The following is a 21096-nucleotide window of genomic DNA, read 5'->3' on the forward strand; positions in this document are numbered from 1 at the left end:
ATTGTGGATATGTGCTTTTTACTGCATCTTAAATACTGTTGCTTCTACATTTGCAAGGATATTTTCTTTTCTTGCTTGCTTCTTCTTTTTCTAACTCACATGTTTTTTGGATACTTTATATATTTACATTTCAAATGCTATCCCCTTTCCTGGTTTCCCCTCTGAAGCCCCTCTCCCTCATCCCTCCTCCGCCTGCTTCTACAAGGATGCTCCCTCTCATACCCACCCCCTCCAAATTCACTGCCCTGACGTTCTCCTACACTAGGGAATTGAGCCTTCAAAGGACCAAGGTCTTCTCTTCCTATTGATGCCAGACAATGCTGTCCTCTGTTACATATGTAGCTGGAGCCAGGTGTCCATCCATGTGTACTCTTTGGTTGGTGGTTTAGTCCCTGGAAACTTTGGGGGGTCTGGTTGGTTGATGTTGCTTTTCCTATGGGGTTGAAAACCTCTTCAGCTCTTTAAATTCTTTTCCTAACTTCTTCAATGGAGTCCCTATGCTCAGTCCATAGGTTAGCTGCAAGAATACTCATATGTATCAGTAAGGCTCTGGCAGAGTCTCTCAGAAGACATCCGTATAAGGCTCCTGTCAGCAAGCACTTTTTTGGCTTTTTGACTGGGTTTGGTGGCTGCATATAGGATGGATATCCAGGTGGGGCAGTCTCTGGATGGCCTTTGCTTCAGTCTTTGCTCTACTCTTTGTTACTGTATTTCCTTTTGACAGGAACAATTCAGGGTTAAAATTTTGAGACGGGTGGGTGGCCCCATCCCCCAACAGGAACCTTGCTTATCTCTGGATCTGGTCTCTAAAGGTTCTCTCTCCCTTTTGTTGGGCATTTCAGCTAATCTCATCCCTGTTGTGTCCTGGGAGCCTCTTGCTTTCCAGACATCTGGGACTTGCTGGCTGAAACCCCAATTCCTCATCCCCCATTGCTACACACCTCTGTTTAAATTCCTGACCCTCTCCTCTCATACATGATCCTGCCCCCCTTTTTCCACTACCCCTATACTCTTCTTCCCAAGTCCTTCCCACCCTTTACCTCCAGTGAGTATTTGATCCCCCTTCTAAGAAGGACTAAAGCATCTACATTTTGGTCTTCCTACTTCTTGAGCTTCATATGGTCTGTGAATTATATCTTGGATATTTTGAGCTTTTGGGCTAATATCAACTTATAGGAAGTGCATACCATGTGTGTTCTTTTGTGACTGGGTTACTTCACTCAGGATGAATTACATACATTTGTCTATGAATTTCATAAAGTCACTGTGTTTAATAGCTGAACAGTACTTCACTGTGTACCACATTTTCTGTATCCATTCTTCTGTTGAAGGATATCTGAGTTCTTTCCAACTTCTGGATATTATAAATAATGCAGCTTTGAATACAGTGGAGCATGTACCATTGCTATATATTGGAGTATATTTTGGGTATATGTCCAGGAGTGGTATAGCTCGGTCGTAAGATAGTCTGGTCCCACTGCCAGACTAATTTTCAGAGTGGTTGTACCAGCTTGGAATCCCACCGACAAAGGATGAATTTCTCCACATGTGGTCAGCATCTACTGTTACCTGAGTTTTTTTTAATCTTAGCCACTCTGGCTGGTATGAGGTAGGATATCCAGGTTGTTTTGATTTGGAATTTTCTGATGGCTAAGGATATTGAATGTTTCTTTAGGTGCTTATCACCAAATCAATATTTCTCAGTTGAGAATTCTTTGTTTACCTCTGTACCCCATTTTTTTTATTAACTTGAGTATTTCTTATATACATTTCAAGTGTTATTCCCTTTCCCGGTTTCCGGGCAAACATCCCCCTCCCCCCTCCCCTTCCTTATGGGTGTTCCCCTCCCAACTCTCCCCCCATTGCCGCCCTCCCCCCATAGTCTAGTTCACTGGGGGTTCAGTCTTAGCAGGACCCAGGGCTTCCCCTTCCACTGGTGCTCTTACTAGGATATTCATTGCTACCTATGGGGTCAGAGTCCAGGGTCAGTACATGTATAGTCTTTAGGTAGTGGCTTAGTCCCTGGAAGATCTGGTTGCTTGGCACTGTTGTACATATGGGGTCTCGAGCCCCTTCAAGCTCTTCCAGTTCTTTCTCTGATTCCTTCAACGGGGGACCTATTCTCAGTTCAGTGGTTTGCTGCTGGCATTCGCCTCTGTATTTGCTGTATTCTGGCTGTGTCTCTCAGGAGCGATCTACATCCGGCTCCTGTCGGTCTGCACTTCTTTGCTTCATCCATCTTGTCTAATTGGGTGGCTGTATATGTATGGGCCACATGTGGGGCAGGCTCTGAATGGGTGTTCCTTCAGTCTCTGTTTTAATCTTTGCCTCTCCCTTCCCTGCCAAGGGTATTCTTTTTCCTCATTTAAAGAAGGAGTGAAGCATTCACATTTTGATCATCCGTCTTGAGTTTCGTTTGTTCTAGGGATCTAGGGTAATTCAAGCATTTGGGCTAATAGCCACTTATCAATGAGTGCATACCATGTATGTCTTTCTGTGATTGGGTTAGCTCACTCAGGACGATATTTTCCAGTTCCAACCATTTGCCTACGAATTTCATAAACTCGTTGTTTTTGATAGATGAGTAATATTCCATTGTGTAGATGTACCACATTTTCTGTATCCATTCCTCTGTTGAAGGGCATCTGGGTTCTTTTCAGTTTCTGGCTATTATAAATAAGGCTGCGATGAACATAGTGGAGCACGTGTCTCTTTTATATGTTGAGGCATCTTTTGGGTATATGCCCAAGAGAGGTATAGCTGGATCCTCAGGCAGTTCAATGTCCAATTTTCTGAAGAACCTCCAGACTGATTTCCAGAATGGTTTTACCAGTCTGCAATCCCACCAACAATGGAGGAGTGTTCCTCTTTCTCCACATCCTAGCCAGCATCTGCTGTCACCTGAGTTTTTGATCTTAGCCATTCTCACTGGTGTGAGTTGAAATCTCAGGGTTGTTTTGATTTGCATTTCCCTTATGACTAAAGATGTTGAACATTTCTTTAGGTGTTTCTCAGCCATTCGGCATTCCTCAGCTGTGAATTCTTTGTTTAGCTCTGAACCCCATTTTTAATAGGGTTATTTGTTTCCCTGCAGTCTAACTTCTTGAGTTCTTTGTATATTTTGGATATAAGGCCTCTATCTGTTGTAGGATTGGTAAAGATCTTTTACCAATCTGTTGGTTGCCGTTTTGTCCTAACCACAGTGTCCTTTGCCTTACAGAAGCTTAGCAGTTTTATGAGATCCCATTTGTCGATTCTTGATCTTAGAGCATAAGCCCTTGGTGTTTTGTTCAGGAAATTTATTCCAGTGCCCATGTGTTCCAGATGCTTCCCTAGTTTTTCTTCTATTAGTTTGAGTGTATCTGGTTTGATGTGGAGGTCCTTGATCCACTTGGACTTAAGCTTTGTACAGGGTGATAAGGATGGATCGATCTGCATTCTTCTACATGTTGCCCTCCAGTTGAACCAGCACCATTTGCTGAAAATGCTATCTTTTTTCCATTTGATGGTTTTGGCTCCTTTGTCAAAAATTAAGTGACCATAGGTGTGTGGGTTCATTTCTGGGTCTTCAATTCGGTTCCATTGGTCTATCTGTCTGTCTCTGTACCAATACCATGTAGTTTTTATCACTATTGCTCTGTAATACTACTTGAGTTCAGGGATAGTGATTCCCCCTGAAGTCCTTTTATTGTTGAGGATAGCTTTAGCTATCCTGGGTTTTTTGTTATTCCAGATGAATTTGCAAATTGTTCTGTCTAACTCTTTGAAGCATTGGATTGGTATTTTGATAGGGATTGCATTGAATCTGTAGATTGCTTTTGGTAAAATGGCCATTTTTACTATATTAATCCTGCCAATCCATGAGCATGGGAGATCTTTCCATCTTCTGAGGTCTTCTTCAATTTCTTTCCTCAGTGTCTTGAAGTTCTTATTGTACAGATCTTTTACTTGCTTGTTTAAAGTCACACCGAGGTACTTTATATTATTTGGGTCTATTATGAAGGGTGTCGTTTCCCTAATTTCTTTCTCGGCTTGTTTCTCTTTTGTATAGAGGAAGGCAAATGATTTATTTGAGTTAATTTTATACCCAGCCACTTTGCTGAAGTTGTTTATCAGCTTTAGTAGTTCTCTGGTGGAACTTTTGGGATCACTTAAATATACTATCATGTCATCTGCAAATAGTGATATTTTGACCTCTTCTTTTCCGATCTGTATCCCCTTGATCTCCTTTTGTTGTCTGATTGCTCTGGCTAGAACTTCAAGAACTATATTGAATAAGGAGGGAGAGAGTGGGCAGCCTTGTCTAGTCCCTGATTTTAGTGGGATTGCTTCAAGTTTCTCTCCATTTAGTTTAATGTTAGCAACTGGTTTGCTGTATATGGCTTTTACTATGTTTAGGTATGGGCCCTGAATTCCTATTCTTTACAGGACTTTTATCATGAAGGGGTGTTGAATTTTGTCAAATGCTTTCTCAGCATCTAATGAAATGATCATGTGGTTCTGTTCTTTCAGTTTGTTTATATAATGGATCACGTTGATGGTTTTCCGTATATTAAACCATCCCTGCATTCCTGGGATGAAGCCTACTTGATCATGGTGGATTATTGTTTTGATGTGCTCTTGAATTCGGTTTGCCAGAATTTTATTGAGTATTTTTGCGTCGATATTCATAAGGGAAATTGGTCTGAAGTTCTCTTTCTTTGTTGTGTCTTTGTGTGGTTTAGGTATGAGACTAAATGTGGCTTCGTAGAAGGAATTCGGTAGGGCTCCATCTGTTTCAATTTTGGGGAATAGTTTGGATAATATTAGTATGAGGTCTTCTATGAAGGTTTGATAGAATTCTGCACTAAACCCGTCTGGACCTGGGCTCTTTTTGGTTGGGAGACCTTTAATGACTGCTTCTATTTCCTTAGGAGTTATGGGGTTGTTTAACTGGTTTATCTGTTCCTGATTTAACTTCGATACCTGGTATCTGTCTAGGAAATTGTCCATTTCCTGAAGATTTTAAAGTTTTGTTGAATATAGGTTTTTATAGTAAGATCTGATGATTTTTTGAATTTCCTCTGAATCTGTAGTTATGTCTCCCTTTTCATTTCTGATTTTGTTAATTTGGACGCACTCTCTGTGTCCTCTCGTTAGTCTGGCTAAGGGTTTATCTATCTTGTTGATTTTCTCAAAGAACCAAGTTTTGGTTCTGTTGATTCTTTCTATGGTCCTTTTTGTTTCTACTTGGTTGATTTCAGCTCTGAGTTTGATTATTTCCTGCCTTCTACTCCTCCTGGGTGTATTTGCTTCTTTTTGTTCTAGAGCTTTTAGGTGTGCTGTCAAGCTGCTGACATATGCTCTTTCCTGTTTCTTTCTGCAGGCACTCAGCGCTATGAGTTTTCCTCTTAGCACAGCTTTCATTGTGTCCCATAAGTTTGGGTATGTTGTACCTTCATTTTCATTAAATTCTAAAAAGTTTTTAATTTCTTTCTTTATTTCTTCCTTGACCAGGTTATCATTGACTAGAGCATTGTTCAATTTCCACGTATATGTGGGCATTCTTCCCTTATTGTTATTGAAGACCAGTTTTAGGCCGTGGTGGTCCGATAGCACGCATGGGATTATTTCTATCTTTCTGTACCTGTTGAGTCCCGTTTTTTGACCAATTATGTGGTCAATTTTGGAGAAAGTACCATGAGGAGCTGAGAAGAAGGTATATCCTTTTGCTTTAGGATAGAATGTTCCATAAATATCTGTTAAGTCCATTTGGCTCATGACTTCTCTTAGTCTGTCGAAATCACTGTTTAATTTCTGTTTCCATGATCTGTCCATTGATGAGAGCAGGGTGTTGAAATCTCCTACTATTATTGTGTGAGGTGCAATGTGTGTTTTGAGCTTTAGTAAGGTTTCTTTTACGTATGTAGGTGCCCTTGTATTTGGGGCATAGATATTTAGGATTGAGAGTTCATCTTGGTGGATTTTTCCTTTGATGAATATGAAGTGTCCTTCTTTGTCTTTTTTGATGACTTTTAGTTGGAAATTGATTTTATTTGATATTAGAATGGCTACTCCAGCTTGCTTCTTCTGACCATTTGCTTGGAAAGTTGTTTTCCAGCCTTTCACTCTGAGGTAGTGTCTGTCTTTGTCTCTGAAGTGTGTTTCCTGTAGGCAGCAGAATGCAGGGTCCTCGTTGCGTATCCAGTTTGTTAATCTATGTCTTTTTATTGGGGAGTTGAGGCCATTGATATTGAGAGATATTAAGGAATAGTGATTATTGCTTCCCGTTATATTCATATTTGGATATCAGGTTATGTTTGTGTGCTTTCATTCTCTTTGTTTTGTTGCCAAGACGATTAGTTTCTTGCTTCTTCTAGGGTATAGCTTGCCTCCTTATGTTGGGCTTTACCATTTATTATCCTTTGTAGTGCTGGATTTGTGGAAAGATATTGTGTAAATTTGGTTTTGTCATGGAATATCTTGGTTTCTCCATCAACGTTAATTGAGAGTTTTGCTGGATACAGTAACCTGGGCTGGCATTTGTGTTCTCTTAGGGTCTGTATGACATCAGTCCAGGATCTTCTGGCCTTCATAGTTTCTGGCGAGAAGTCTGGTGTGATTCTGATAGGTCTCCCTTTATATGTTACTTGACCTTTTTCCCTTACTGCTTTTAATATTCTTTCTTTATTTTGTGCGATTGGTGTTTTGACAATTATGTGACAGGAGGTGTTTCTTTTCTGGTTCAATCTATTTGGAGTTCTGTAGGCTTCTTGTATGTCTATGGGTATCTCTTTTTTTAGGTTAGGGAAGTTTTCTTCTATGATTTTGTTGAAGATAGTTACTGGTCCTTTGAGCTGGGAGTCTTCACTCTCTTCTATACCTATTATCCTTAGGTTTGATCTTCTCATTGAATCCTGGATTTCCTGTATGTTTTGGACCAGTAGCTTTTTCCGCTTTACATTACCTTTGACAGTTGAGTCAATGATTTCTATGGAATCTTCTGCTCCTGAGATTCTTTCTTCCATCTCTTGTATTCTGTTGGTGAAGCTTGTATCTACAGCTCCTTGTCTCTTCTTTTGGTTTTCTATATCCAGGGTTGTTTCCATGTGTTCTTTCTTGATTGCTTCTATTTCCATTTTTAATTCCTTCAACTGTTTGATTGTGTTTTCCTGGAATTCTTTCAGGGATTTTTGTGTCTCCTCTCTATGGGCTTCTACTTGTTTATTTATATTTTCCTGGAATTCTTTAAGGTGTTTTTGTGTCTCCTCTCTATGGGCTTCTACTTGTTTATTTATGTTTTCCTGGAATTCGTTCAGGCATTTTTGCGATTCCTCTCTGTAGGCTTCTACTTGTTCTCTAAGGGAGTTCTTCACGTCTTTCTTGAAGTCCTCCAGCATCATGATCAAAAATGATTTTGAAACTAGATCTTGCTTTTCTGGTGTGTTTGGATATTCCATGTTTGTTTTGATGGGAGAATTGGGCTCCGATGGTGCCATGTAGTCTTGGTTTCTGTTGCTTGGGTTCCTGCGCTTGCCTCTCGCCATCAGATTATCTCTAGTGTTACTTTGTTCTGCTATTTCTGACAGTGGCTAGACTGTCCTATAAGCCTGTGTGTCAGGAGTGCTGTAGACCTGTTTTCCTCTCTTTCAGTCAGTTATGGGGACAGAGTGTTCTGCTTTCGGGCATGTAGTTTTTCCTCTCTACAGGTCTTCAGCTGTTCCTGTGGGCCTGTGTCTTGAGTTCACCAGGCAGCTTTCTTGCAGCAGAAAATTTGGACTTACCTGTGGTCCCCAGGCTCAAGTTCGCTCGTGGGGTGCTGCCCACGGGCTCTCTGCAGTGGCAGCAATCAGGAAGACCTGTGCCGCCCCTTCTGGGAGCTTCAGTGCACCAGGGTTCCAGATGGTCTTTGGCTTTTTCCTCTGGCATCCGAGATGTGTGTGCAGAGAGCAGTCTCTTCTGGTTTCCCAGGCTTGTCTGCCTCTCTGAAGGTTTAGCTCTCCCTCCCACGGGATTTGGGTGCAGAGAACTTTTTATCCGGTCTGTTTCCTTCAGGTTCCTGCAGTGTCTCAGGCAGGGGTCCTGCCGCTCCTGGGCCCTCCCCCACGGGAGCCCAGAGGCCTTATACGGTTTCCTCTTGGGCCAGGGAAGTGGGCAGAGGTGAGCAGTGTTGGTGGTCTCTTCCGCTCTGCAGCCTCAGGAGTGCCCACCTGACCAGGCGGTTGGGTCTTGTACCCCATTTTTAATAGAGTTTTTTGGCTCTCTCGAGTCTAACTTCTTCAGTTCTTTATTGATATTGAAGATTAACCCTCTATTGGATGTAGGATTAGTAAAGATCTTTTCACAATCTATTGGTTGCCCTTTTGTCATATTGACAGTGTCCTTTGCTTTACAGAAGCTTTGTAATTTAATGAGGTCTCATTTGTCGAGCCTTGATCTTAGAGCATTAGCCATTGGTGTTCTGTATAGGAAATTTTTCTCTGTTCCCATGTGCTTGAGGTTCTTCCCAATTTCTCTTCTATTAGTTTACTATATCCGGTTTTAAGTGGAGGTCCTCAATCCACTTGGACTTGAGCTTTGTACAGGGAGATAAAAATGGATTGATTTGTATTTTTCTACATGCTGATTGCCAGTTTAACCAGAACCATCTGTTAAAAATGCTGTCTTTTTTCTACTGGATTGTTTTAGGTCCATTGTCAAAGATCAAGTGACCATAGGTGTGTGGGTTCATTTCTAGGTCTTCAATTCTATTAATCAATTTCATTGCCTATACCAATACCATGAAGTTTTTATCATGATTGCTCTGTAATACAGCTTGAGGTCAGGGATGCTGATTCCCCCAGAAGATCTTTTGTTGTTGAGGATAGTTTTCACTATCATGGGTTTTTGGTTATTTCTAATGAATTTGCAAGGTGCTCTTTCTGACTCTGAAGAAATGAGTTTTGATGGGGATTGCATGGAATCTGTAGACTGCTTCAGTCAAGAGGGCCATTTTTACTATATTAATGCTGCCAATCTATGAACATGGGAGATATTTCCATCTTCTGAGATATTCAATTTTTTTCTTCAGAGACGTGACATTCTTTTTTTTTAATTTATTTAATACTTAATAATAATTCTTTGGTTTCCGGGCAAACATCCCCCTCCCCCCTCCCCTTCTTTATGGGTGTTCCCCTCCCAACCCTCCCCCCATTGCCGCCCTCCCCCCAACAGTCTAGTTCACTGGGGGTTAAGTCTTAGCAGGACCCAGGGCTCCCCTTCCACTGGTGCTCTTACTAGGATATTCATTGCTACCTATGAGGTCAGAGTCCAGGGTCAGTCCATGTATAGTCTTTAGGTAGTGGCTTAGTCCCTGGAAGCTCTGGTTGCTTGGCATTGTTGTACATATGGGGTCTCGAGCCCCTTCAAGCTCTTCCAGTTCTTTCTATGATTCCTTCAATGGGGGTCCTATTCTCAGTTCAGTGGTTTGCTGCTGGCATTCGCCTCTGTATTTGTGTATTCTGGCTGTGTCTCTCGGGAGAGATCTACATCCGGCTCCTGTTGGCCTGCACTTCTTTGCTTCACCCATCTTGTCTAATTGGATGACTGTATATGCATGGGCCACATGTGGGGCAGGCTCTAAATGGGTGTTCCTTCTGTCTCTCTTTTAATCTTTGCCTCTCTGTTCCCTGACAAGGGTATTCTTGTTCCCCTTATAAAGAAGGAGTGAGGCATTCACATTTTGATCATCCGTCTTGAGTTTCATTTGTTCTCGGCATCTAGGGTAATTCAAGCATTTGGGCTAATAGCCACTTATTTTTTTTTTTATTTTGTGGTGACTACTTCTTTATTATCATGACTTTAAAGGGAGAACAACTAACATTTATTAAGTCAACAATACACTGCAGAAGCTAAGTCCAGAAATCTGGATGTTTAATCCCTTAAGTGATTCTGTTGGAAGTTATCCCTGTGTTACAGTTGAAGAGATGGAGTAGTACTGGCCCCTGAATACAGAGTAAATATCTTTTAATGTGAGGTGTTTCTTTCATTATTACTGTTTTACATATGTTTTATTTTATTAAAATTGACTTTTTTCATGTACTATATTCTGATGACAATTTTCCCTCCCCCAACTCCTCCGGGATCCCCCCACCCACTTCCCTACTCACAAAATCCAAATATGGTAGGATGTTTCTTAATTAATAATTTTTTAGTTATCACATAAAGAACTAAGGTTTCTTGTAAGAGTTTCACACATATATCTGATTAGATATTCTTTTTTTTATCTTTTTTTTTGTAATTTAGAGAATACTTTATTAGTTTTTGTAATCAAACCCACGTATATAAGACCTTACATATTTAATACAGTGTGTTACCCCTGTACAAATGGAAAAAACTTAAGTTCAACATTTCTAGACCAATATGGCTGTTAATTTCTGTACAGTACCAACTCAACACAGTAAACGGGGATACTTTTTTCGAAAGTTGAGAGCACAGGTAAAGTTTCAAAAAATTCAAATTATCAATGAGTGCATACCATGTGTGTTTTTCTGTGATTGGGTTACCTCACTCAGGATGATATTTTCCAGTTCCGACCATTTGCCTACAAATTTCATAAAGTCATTGTTTTTGATAGCTGAGTAATATTCCATTGTGTAGATGTACCACATATTCTGTATCCATTCCTCTGTTGAAGGACATCTGGGTTCTTTCCAGCTTCTGGCTATTATAAATAAGGCTGCGATGAACAAGGTGGAGCACGTGTCTTTTTTATATGTTGGGGCATCTTTTGGGTATATGCCCAAGAGAGGTATAGCTGGATCCTCAGGCAGTTCAATGTCCAATTTTCTGAGGAACCTCCAGACTGATTTCCAGAATGGTTGTACCAGTCTGCAATCCCACCAACAATGGAGGAGTGTTCCTCTTTCTCCGCATCCTCGCCATCATCTGCTGTCACCTGAGTTTTTGATCTTAGCCATTCTCACTGGTGTGAGGTGAAATCTCAGGGTTGTTTTGATTTGCATTTCCCTTATGACTGAAGATGTTGAACATTTCATTAGGTGTTTCTGAGCCATTCGGCATTCCTCAGCTGTGAATTCTTTGTTTAGCTCTGAACCCCATTTTTTAATAGGGATATTTGTCTCCCTGCAGTCTAACTTCTTGAGTTCTTTGTATATTTTGGATATAAGGCCTCTATCTGTTGTAGGATTGGTAAAGATCTTTTCCCAATCTGTTGGTTGCCGTTTTGTCCTAACCACAGTGTCCTTTGCCTTACAGAAGCTTTGCAGTTTTATGAGATCCCATTTGTCGATTCTTGCTCTTAGAGCATAAGCCCTTGGTGTTTTGTTCAGGAAATTTTTTCCAGTGCCCATGTGTTCCAGATGCTGCCCTAGTTTTTCTTCTATTAGTTTGAGTGTATCTGGTTTGATGTGGAGGTCCTTGATCCACTTGGACTTAAGCTTTGTACAGGGTGATAAGGATGGATCGATCTGCATTCTTCTACATGTTGCCCTCCAGTTGAACCAGCACCATTTGCTGAAAATGCTCTTTTTTCCATTTGATGGTTTTGGCTCCTTTGTCAAAAATTAAGTGACCATAGGTGTGTGGGTTCATTTCTGGGTCTTCAATTCTGTTCCATTGGTCTATCTGTCTATCTCTGTACCAATACCATGCAGTTTTTATCACTATTGCTCTGTAATACTACTTGAGTTCAGGGATAGTGATTCCCACCGAAGTCCTTTTATTGTTGAGGATAGTTTTAGCTATCCTAGGTTTTTTGTTATTCCAGATGAATTTGCAAATTGTTCTGTCTAACACTTTGAAGAATTGGATTGGCATTTTGATGGGGATTGCATTGAATCTGTAGATAGCTTTTGGAAAAATGGCCATTTTTACTATATTAATCCTGCCAATCCATGAGCATGGGAGATCTTTCCATCTTCTGAGGCCTTCTTCAATTTCTTTCTTCAGAGTCTTGAAGTTCTTATTGTACAAATCTTTTACTTGCTTGGTTAAAGTCACACCGAGGTACTTTATATTATTTGGGTCTATTATGAAGGGTGTCGTTTCCCTAATTTCTATCTCAGCTTGTTTCTCTTTTGTGTAGAGGAAGGCTACTGATTTATTTGAGTTAATTTTATATCCAGCCACTTTGCTGAAGTTGTTTATCAGCTTTAGTAGTTCTCTGGTGGAACTCTTGGGATCACTTAAATATACTATCATATCATCTGCAAAAAGTGATATTTTGACCTCTTCTTTTCCGATCTGCATCCCCTTGACCTCCTTTTGTTGTCTGATTGCTCTGGCTAGAACTTCAAGAACTATATTGAATAAGTAGGGAGAGAATGGGCAGCCTTGTCTAGTCCCTGATTTTAGTGGGATTGCTTCAAGTTTCTCTCCATTTAGTTTAATGTTAGCAACTGGTTTGCTGTATATGGCTTTACTATGTTTAGGTATGGGCCTTGAATTCCTATTCTTTACAGGACTTTTATCATGAAGGGGTGTTGAATTTTGTCAAATGCTTTCTCAGCATCTAATGAAATGATCATGTGGTTCTGTTCTTTCAGTTTGTTTATATAATGGATCACGTTGATGGTTTTCCATATATTAAACCATCCCTGCATGCCTGGGATGAAGCCTACTTGATCATGGTGGATTATTGTTTTGATGTGCTCTTGGATTCGGTTTGCCAGAATTTTATTGAGTATTTTTGCGCCGATATTTGTAAGGGAAATTGGTCTGATTTTCTCTTTCTTTGTTGGGTCTTTGTGTGGTTTAGGTATAAGACTAAATGTGGCTTCGTAGAAGGAATTCGGTAGTGCTCCATCTGTTTCAATTTTGTGGAATAGTTTGGATAATATTGGTACGAGGTCTTCTATGAAGGTCTGATAGAATTCTGCACTAAACACGTCTGAACCTGGGCTCTTTTTGGTTGGGAGACCTTTAATGACTGCTTCTATTTCCTTAGGAGTTATGGGGTTGTTTAACTGGTTTATCTGTTCCTGATTTAATTTTGGTACCTGGTATCTGTCTAGGAAATTGTCCATTTCCTGAAGATTTTCAAGTTTTGTTGAATATAGGCTTTCATAGTAAGATCTGATGATTTTTTGAATTTCCTCTGAATCTGTAGTTATGTCTCCCTTTTCATTTCTGATTTTGTTAATTTGGATACACCCTCTGTGTCCTCTCATTAGTCTGGCTAAGGGTTTATCTATCTTGTTGATTTTCACAAAGGACCAACTTTTGGTTCTGTTGATTCTTTCTATGGTCCTTTTTGTTTCTACTTGGTTGATTTCAGCTCTGAGTTTGATTATTTCCTGCCTTCTACTCCTCCTGGGTGTATTTGCTTCTTTTTGTTCTAGACCTTTTAGGTGTGCTGTCAAGCTGCTGACATATGCTCTTTCCTGTTTCTTTCTGTAGGCACTCAGTGCTATGAGTTTTCCTCTTAGCACAGCTTTCATTGTGTCCCATAAGTTTGGGTATGTTGTACCTTCATTTTCATTCAATTCTAAAAAGTCTTTAATTTCTTTCTTTATTTCTTCCTTGACCAGGTTATCCTTGAGTAGAGCATTGTTCAATTTCCACCTATATGTGGGCATTCTTCCCTTATTGTTATTGAAGACCAGTTTTAGGCTGTGGTGGTCCGATAGCACGCATGGGATTATTTCTATCTTTCTGTACCTGTTGAGGCCCGTTTTTTGACCAATTATATGGTCAGTTTTGGAGAAAGTACCATGAGGAGCTGAGAAGAAGGTATATCCTTTTGCTTTAGGGTAGAATGTTCTATAAATATCTGTTAAGTCCATTTAGTTCATGACTTCTCTTAGTCTGTCTACGTCTCTATTTAATTTCTGTTTCCATGATCTGTCCATTGATGAGAGTGGGGTGTTGAAGTCGCCTACTATTATTGTGTGAGGTGCAATGTGTGTTTTGAGCTTTAGAAAGGTTTCTTTTACGTATGTAGGTGCCCTTGTATTTGGGGCATAGATATTTAGGATTGATAGTTCATCTTGGTGGATTTTTCCTTTGATGAATATGAAGTGTCCTTCCTTGTCTTTTTTGATGAATTTTAGGTGAAAGTTGATTTTATTTGATATTAGAATGGCTACTCCAGCTTGCTTCTTCTGACCATTTGCTTGGAAAGATGTTTTCCAGCCTTTCACTCTGAGGTAGTGTCTGTCTTTGTCTCTGAGGTGTGTTTCCTGTAGGCAGCAGAATGCAGGGTCCTCGTTGCGTATCCAGTTTGTTAATCTATGTCTTTTTATTGTGGCGTTGAGGCCATTGATGTTGAGAGATATTAAGGAATAGTGATTATTGCTTCCTGTTACATTCATATTTGGATGTGAGGTTATGTTTGTGTGCTTTTCTTCTCTCTGTTTTGTTGCCAAGACGATTAGTTTCTTGCTTCTTCTAGGGTATAGCTTGCCTCCTTATGTTGGGCTTTACCATTTATTATCCTTTGTATGCTTGATTTGTAGAAAGATATTGTGTGAATTTGGTTTTGTCCTGGAATATCTTGGTTTCTCCATCTATGTTAATTGAGAGTTTTGCAGGATACAATAACCTGGGCTGGTATTTGTGTTCTCTTAGGGTCTGTATGACATCTGTCCAGCATCTTCTGGCTTTCACAGTTTCTGGCGAAAAGTCTGGTGTAATTTGATAGGTCTGCCTTCATATGTTACTTGACCTTTTCCCCTTACTGCTTTTAATATTCTTTCTTTATTTTGTGCGTTTGGTGTTTTGACTATTATATGACAGGAGGTGTTTCTTTTCTCGTCCAATCTATTTGGAGTTCTGTAGGCTTCTTGTATGCCTATGGGTATCTCTTTTTTTAGGTTAGAGAAGTTTTCTTCTATGATTTTGTTGAAGATAGTTACTGGTCCTTTGAGCTGGGAGTCTTCACTCCCTTCTATACCTATTATCCTTAGGTTTGATCTTCTCATTGAGTCCTGGATTTCCTGTATGTTTTGGATCAGTAGCTTTTTCTGCTTTACATTACCTTTGACAGTTGAGTCAATGATTTCTATGGAATCTTCTGCTCCTGAGATTCTCTCTTCCATCTCTTGTATTCTGTTGGTGAAGCTCGTATCTACAGCTCCTGTCTCTTCTTTTGGTTTTCTATATCCAGGGTTGTTTCCATGTGTTCTTTCTTGATTGCTTTTATTTCCATTTTTAATTCCTTCAACTGTTTGATTGTGTTTTCCTGGAATTCTTTCAGGGATTTTTGTGACTCCTCTCTATGGGCTTCTACTTGTTTATTTATGATTTCCTGGAATTCTTTCAGAGATTTTTGCGATTCCTCTCTGTAGGCTTCTACTTGTTCTCTAAGGGAGTTCTTCACGTCTTTCTTGAAGTCCTCCAGCATCCTGATCAAATATGATTTTGAAACTAGATCTTGCTTTTCTGGTGTGTTTGGATATTCCGTGTTTGCTTTGGTGGGAGAATTTTGCTCCGATGATGCCATGTAGTCTTGGTTTCTGTTGCTTGGGTTCCTGTGCTTGCCTCTCGCCATCAGATTATCTCTAGTGTTACTTTGTTCTGCTATTTCTGACAGTGGCTAGACTGTCCTATAAGCCTGTGTGTCAGGAGTGCTGTAGACCTGTTTTCCTGTTTTCTTTCAGCCAGTTATGGGGACAAAGTGTTCTGCTTTCCGGCGTGTAGTTTTTCCTCTCTACAGGCATTCAGCTGTTCCTGTGGGCCTGTGTCTGGTGTTCACCAGGCAGGTCACTTGCAGCAGAAAATTTGGTCTTACCTGTGGTCCCGAGGGTCAAGTTTGCTCGTGGGGTGCTGCCTATGAGCTCTCCGCGGAGGCAGCAACCAGGAAGATCTGCGCTGCCCTTTCTGGGAGCCTCCGTGCACCAGGGTTCCAGATGGCGTTTGGTGTTTTCCTCTGGCGTCAGAGATGTGTGCAGAGTGCAGTCTCTTCTGATTTCCCAGGCGTGTCTGCCTCTCTGTAGGTTTAGCTCTCCCTCCCCACAAAGACAATTTTTTAAGAGAACACTTTGAACTGTTTCCAATGCCCAGTCCACTCAGAAGGGACACATTCAAAGATGGTTGAAATGACAGCATCCCCTTCTTTATTTCACTGCTTTTCTGGCTTATGTATGACAAGAAATGTTTATTTGTTTGTCTGTTTGTTTTTCTTCAGTTCATTATCTCAGCCTGTTTCTTAAACTAAGCTTAGCTTCAAAGAGTCTGTGATAGCTTTATTTTCATGAATGTATAAATAAATCAAAATAGAAACATAAATCTATGTGTTATCAATGTACAGAAGTTGGAAGAGTCACTGTAAACAAAAAAGAAAATATTTCTAGTATCAAGGCAGCTGGTGCACTTGTTCTCTGAGGTGATAAAAGCCTTTTCTCACATAATGAGGTTATTCTGGTAGGAGCAAAGCTGAGAGTTTATCATGTCTATGAATCAGAGATAAAGAATAAATGCTTGGAACTTTACGGTAGGCTGCAGAGTATAGTCAGCAAGTACACACTCAGATGTGTTGTCTTAAATGTGTGTGTTTGCATTTATATGTACATATATACATAAATATGTATATGCATGACTACATACACATATGCACACATGTTTGTGTGTATACTTGAGTTTCCTGGTATGCTAAGGAAAAGGGCTTACTTAGCTAGGGGTCAAAGGTGATAAAAAGAAAAAATATTTAGCAAGAAGTCATACTAGGATTCACAGACCTTGAATCCCACCACAGAAATATCAAGTAGTGACCCTGGTATAGAATACCTTTTTGAGATTTCCGAAAATCCAGTTAAGAAGCTGTAGCGCTAGAAGTAACGGCCAAGACACAATTACCTTGGGCAGGAGAGAAGAGGATGTTTTTCTTCATAGCCATTAGTATTTCTTTCAATCCTGCACAATTTGGTCTAAAAAAAGAGCCATCAAAATCAGTAGTCTCTCGCACATAAAGAGAAAGATGACAGAGCATAAGGTCAAGGCTCTGTATCTTTAGAGGACTCTTCAGAGGGCTGACTTCATTTCACATCACTTATAGAATAGTTTGGTAACAAAAATATCACATTGAAACAAACGAAACAAACAATAACAGCAAAGTGTGTGAAAGTAGAAAGCTGTCCGTAAGGATACCTGAAGGACTAGCAAGTCTTTGGATTTATTTGTTTCATCTTACTGACAGCATTAATAAGGAGTTGGCACAGGTTGGTTCTCCAGTGGAAACCATTGAGTATAATGGAGCGGAAAGGGAAAGGGTGATAGGCACCATGAATAAAATCTTAAATCACAGCTAACAGATTTTTTAACAGCAATCAAATGACTCACAATGATGAAAGGGACTTATCCAAAATATATGGTGCTTCTAAGAAGAATGCTCACCTGGAAAGTAGCATTATATTATCTTTAATTCTCTTCATGCATGATGACCAAATGAGAATGTTTGCAGAATGAAATCTGAAACTATAACCTACTGGAAAAAAAAAGGAGATAGTTTTAATGGCATTGGTCTTAGCAATAATTTCTTAATTATAACAACAAAAATAGGAACAGAGAGAAAACTAGAAAAGTAATTATGATAAATTTAAAAAAAACTATAAACAAAGAAAAGAACAGATAAAGGTTAACTGTGGTGTGGGGAATATGTTTGTAGACAATACATTTGATTAAGACTTCGGCTCTAAACCATATTTACAACTCCTATCCTAAAAAGGCAAACTAACTTTCAGCAATCATTAAAATAAGTGAGTATTTTCATTAGCATTTATTCAAGGAAGATACAGAATAGCCAGTGGGTATGTGAAAAAAGTATTCCTTAACATTAATCATAAAAAAATGCATTTTCGAGTGACCACATGGCAACTACGTCCTGCCTGATAAAATATTTATTGCCAGCAAAATAAAACATAACATGGAGAAATTGGTACCTCTCATAGTCTAAAAGTGCTGTGACCCACCAAATGCTTGGCGGCCATGTAATGGACTTTTTGATCATGGGCTTTTACCTAATGAATGACCTAATTATTTCATAACTCAGTTTTATGGCAGTTTTGGACAATAGTAGAAACTTCCAAATTCAGCCCAGATAACTGAAACCCCTGTGAACTTGAACTCTAAGAACTCTTTCTTCCTTAAAATTACTCCTAAGGTAGTTACGTTTCATTACATAACAAAAGCACGTATAAAGTCATGTATTACTTAAGGTACTAGGTATGTCCTGAGAAAATGTGCCATTAGGTGATTTTATTTTTTGGCAAATAACAAAGAGTACACTTGTATAGACATATCTATCACTTAACTAAGCAACACATTAGATATGACTTTATACATTGTTCATATGACCTCAGGCACTGTCAGGCAGCAGGTAGCTTTTTATATAAATCATTTTCAAACTTCTGTTGGAATTCTAAATCAAAGAATTCAAAAGACTTTTTAAAGGGGTGAATGACATAAATGATGGGCCTTAAAGTCTACCCTCATTCAAACATCAAATGCTGACTTGATTACCTGGTTTGCTTGAGTTAGCAGGGATTATAACACTTGTGTCTCAAACATGCAGCTGTAGGATCGCTCAGCATGGCATCTCTTAAAACTAAGAAAACATAAAAACCCATGACAGTTTTTCAAGCTATTTTCTGACCAATATGAGATTCTTCCTTGCTCCCCAAAGAAAACATTATTACACGAATAATAAATCATTTGATCTACTCTCAGATGTGTGTTTTATCATCAATTTCACACTGAAACCAAAAATTTCAGTGGAATCTATAACATTTTTGACCAGATGCTTTTAATATTTGTCTTTTCACTGATCATTTCAAACTCCTTTGAAACATGGAGCTGTTATATAAACTACTGTCCTGTGATCAGTTCTTTTCTCTGGGAAGCTCAGAATGAAGACCTGTGTGTTCCTGGTACCTCCTCCTTAACTGTTTTGCTTGTTTGTCAGTTTTAATTTAAAGAGGTTAAAGATTCATGTAAGTTGCAAAGGTCTATACTTGTCACAATTATTTAAGCACTAAACTTAGTGACAAATTATTGTGGCCAAGAAATTCTATTTACAAATTCATGATACTTTGCTCAAATATGTCCTAAGAAATTACCTTTTGAATACTTATGTTAAAGATCTGGCATTTACTATTCAGTGTCAATACACGCTCGGTCCCCACCACTCCAAGTTCTAAGTCATAATTTCCATAAAATATACTTCTTATTAATGAGTCACATATGTGGCAAATAAATTGTTGTCAGCAACCTCTGTAAGTGTAATTTTTTTAAATCCAAATTACCCATAGCCTCATAATTTACATTGATTGCTATGTGATCTGAATCCCAGTAACTATCCTATTGAAAATCTATCCTATATTTTTTAAAATGTACAATGTCTAATTTTTCATACCCATTAAATACCATAAAAATATATTAGGGTTTTTATGGATATATACCAATTAATTTATTCTAGTATTAATTTATACATAATTATGTCTAATAAACCTTCATTGCCTAGTATTAAATGTCTGTTCCTAATTTGTTATGTGAAACAATTGAAATATGAAATTAAATGGAATATATTTCTCATAACAATTTAAATAATGTAGGGTAGAGAAATAAATTAGGACTTTCTCAGGGGCATAGAGCCCCTTGTGTAATTTTATATTTCATACCAGTTCATTTTATGAATTCTTACAGATAAGTGCATGGATAAGGGTTAGTACTTAAGTGACATAAACACAGGAATTCATATACAGATAAAATAAAAACATTTTTCTAATAAATTAGCACCATGAAGTATGCTTTACTACCAGTGACTTCTCTGGGTCATTAAGTTGGGGGCAGTGCTTCATTACTTCCTTCTCTACCCTGACTTGGGTGCACCTTCATCCTCCATTTCACCAGCAGGATATGACCTCACTGAACTATACTTTTCACAGGTTGCGTCCCAGTGACACAGTCCTCATAATATACAATATTCAACAGTGCTTTTAGGTGTCATTAGAAAAGGTACTTCCCTGGAATTTCTCGAGTTTCCTATTTTACATGACATGAAGAAAAGCTTAAAATATTACTGAAAAGTCAGTAATTAAACGGTAGAAAATTAGCCTCATAGCTAACTAGAACACTGACATCTCTGAAGGGAAATAGACATTTGTAGTAATTTTTTCACAGTGCTTAAAATTTTGGAAAGTTCAATTAAAAGCTTCAGACCTGTATAAAAGAGTGTATGTAATAAATCCGAATATTCTTCAATTAAATGTCTCATTGACCATTATTAATTTAATGAGAATCAAAACTAAAATTTCTATGCTTTGCTAAATTAAATTATAGTTAAACATTTTTCTTCTTTGCATAGTCCATGTTTTGTAAGTGAAATTAATTCAAGTACTTATGGTAATATAATACAGTATTAATAAAATAATGTTATCATAACAGCAATATATATATATTTAATTTTACTATTGTTTGTTTTAATTTTTCATTACTTAGGTGCAGAGAGAAAGAAGCAAGTGTTCAAAATATGGAATTAACAGTTTTCACAGTAAGAATAACATTCACTGATAACATTAATCTATTATTAAGTTTTGAAAAATATCTATAGAATCAAAATTAATGCTGGAAGGAAAATGAATAAAATAATGTAAACAGCAAATATATTTAAGATATCTTTTGAAATATATTTAGAAATGAATTCATTTTCACTGAAATCTATCATTTTAAAGAGATATTTTCAAAAGTGTTTCAAAGTTTTAGATTTTAGTATATATTTCACAGATTGCAACATTTTAAATGTTGACTATTAAAAGTAAGAAACTCCTTAAGCTCAACATGGCAGCAACACATTTGTCCCCAAGATATAAATATAGCAAAACGCTAATGGCTGGAGAGGTTATAGACCTTAGAAGCAAACGTAATCCTGACAGATTTCTAACCCTATTAATCTCTAACTATATTCTAAATACATCTCATTATGCCTTCAGGTAAAAGCACCTCTTACTATCCCTCAAAGAAGGTTACTTAAGCAACAGAAAGGCTATTACAGAGATCCATAAGTCATCAAATGGTAGGGAATAATGACCATTGCATGCTCAGGCAAAATTGAACATCTTATTACATTTAACACCTAAAGACCAGGGAACGTCATGGAAGGAGAGCAGAAACATGGCAAGAGCC

At 38.5% G+C, this 21096-nt stretch overlaps 1 long non-coding RNA gene across 2 annotated transcripts in view; it reads right to left on the reverse strand.

The window, feature by feature from the left end:
• The window catches only part of LOC120093257 (uncharacterized), a 302254-nt gene that overhangs the window by 154589 nt on the left and 126569 nt on the right, over positions 1-21096 (reverse strand). The window contains exons 3-5 of one of the 2 annotated variants that reach the window (XR_015623484.1): positions 18436-18520; positions 17311-17401; positions 16774-16844 (exon numbers count right to left, since the gene is read on the reverse strand). This is a non-coding gene — a long non-coding RNA (uncharacterized LOC120093257). The remainder of the gene's footprint in view (positions 1-16773; positions 16845-17310; positions 17402-18435; positions 18521-21096) is intronic. The other variant, XR_015623485.1, reaches the window with a different exon arrangement.

This window comes from Rattus norvegicus, chromosome 6 (assembly GCF_021556685.1).
Source record: "Rattus norvegicus strain SHRSP/BbbUtx chromosome 6, alternate assembly SHRSP_T2T, whole genome shotgun sequence".
In the NCBI taxonomy this organism is placed as follows: domain Eukaryota; kingdom Metazoa; phylum Chordata; class Mammalia; order Rodentia; family Muridae; genus Rattus; species Rattus norvegicus.